This window comes from Phalaenopsis equestris, unplaced genomic scaffold, assembly GCF_001263595.1.
Source record: "Phalaenopsis equestris unplaced genomic scaffold, ASM126359v1 Scaffold000224, whole genome shotgun sequence".
Lineage (NCBI taxonomy): Eukaryota > Viridiplantae > Streptophyta > Magnoliopsida > Asparagales > Orchidaceae > Phalaenopsis > Phalaenopsis equestris.
In genome coordinates this window covers 4,386,281-4,388,260 of record NW_018164666.1, presented here as the reverse complement: position 1 = coordinate 4,388,260, position 1,980 = coordinate 4,386,281, and positions in this window count along the sequence as shown.

Below are 1,980 nucleotides of genomic sequence, written 5' to 3'. Positions count from 1 at the left end.
AAAATAAATGAAGTTATTTTTAAATATTTTGAATATTTTCAAAAATAATTATCATTGCTGCCCTTCTCCTACCTTAGCCAATTTGGTTTATATAAGATGAAAATAGGATTGAAATGAAAGTATTTTTTATTTCAAATTAAACTATAAAATAATAAGAAAAAAAAACAAAAATAGAAGTAATCCTAGATCCATTAGTATTTAAGTAAAATACCACTTCATTTCTTGTATTTACATATGTAGCACTTAAACTTGCCTTTTCTTACACTTATACCACACAAAATTTGATGTTTCATAGAAAATATCTCAATTTTAATTTTTTAAAAAAGTGAAATATATATTTTCATACATAGATCAAGTGACATATATAAAAAAATTGAGGCTAAGGTGTCAGATGTGAAAATAGATAGGAATTAATTGGTATTTATGTAATTCTTCCTTTAAAAAATGCCCTTAGAAGTTATTAAAAATAAAAATAAGAAAAATGCTGCACAAGAAAGCGTTATTGCTCTTTGTTTCAATATTAAGAGTCTGTTTGGGGCAATTGTAGCAATTTGAAGAAGCAACTGTGATGCAACTGTAGAAAACTCCGTTTTTCAAAAAGTTGCAATGACTATTATAAATTTATTTGTTTTTTAAAAGACAGTCACCATGCTTTAACAACTTAGATTTAAAAACTAATTTTCTCCCACGAAATTTCTAAAATACAGGAAGAAAGTAGTTCCCTATGGTGGAGGTACGAAAATCAAAACAGACAAAAAGTCGTCCCAAACAGATCTTAAGGTTTCTATATGTGTACCATGTCTGATTTGCTTTGTGCGGCAACGTTCTTCATCAGTAATAATTTGACATGAAATTAAGTTAAGAGGCTGGAATCTGAATTTATGTTAAATAGGATTTATCAAATTCAATAAATTTGATACTATTTTCAATATTCTTTGCGATGTGATGGCACAAAAATTCTTAAATTCACCTCATAATAAGATTTAGTATATCGAGATTTATTTCGTAAAAGAGATGGAACATACGAAGAAAAAAGAGATTGTGAAAAAAATCGATTTAATAGTGCGTTGAATTGAATTTTTATTTTTATTAAATTTAACTCGAAGAATAAATTCCATGATAAAATTCTATTAAAATTAGGCTACCAAACATCGCCTAGAATGAGTAATACCAACTCACAACTGAAAAAAAAAGGGCCAAGTTTATTTTGAGGAGATTCCCTCTCAATCAACTCGCTAGCAGTAGAGATAAAACAATAAAAAGGATTAACACATACCACTCAATTCATATGTGTATTGTTGAGAAAAATTAGGGCGAAGAAAACAGTAATCGACACAAATCCAGAAGAACACAGAGATTTAACGAGGTTCGGCAAAGATGCCTACGTCCTCGGGAGCAGAGCGGCGATTTTCTTTCAATATTCAGAAAAGAGGTTACAGAATAGAGGATTCAGCTCTCTCTCAAAGACCTAGGATTACAAACAGGTTTATTTATAATCCTAGAGTAAACCCTACAGTACAATATGTAATACTCAAATTACCCCTGTACCGTATAGCCCCAACCCATATAACGTAACTTCCCAATTTGGACAGATTTTTTTTGCGCTCCGCTCCGCTCCGCTTCGTTCCAGTGTCTGTCCCTATATGGTATATGAGTCATACCATAACAAATCTCCACCTTGACGAATATCCAGCCCCTTAGGAGAAAAGATACCTGGGAGTTACATCTGCACCAATGTGGGTTAGGCCATCATGCTTCTGCTGCGCCCTCGCTGATCTCAACCCACTGAATTCCAAGAGACACATCTCTTCAATTCCAAGAGACATCTCTTCATTCCAAGAGACTCCAAATTCTGGTATTATGAGTCATACCTAACAATTCTCCACCTTGGCGAATATCCCGCCCTTTAGGAGAAAATCTCCACCTTGCGAATATCCAGCCCTTTAGGAGAAATATCTCCACCTTGCGAATATCCCGCCC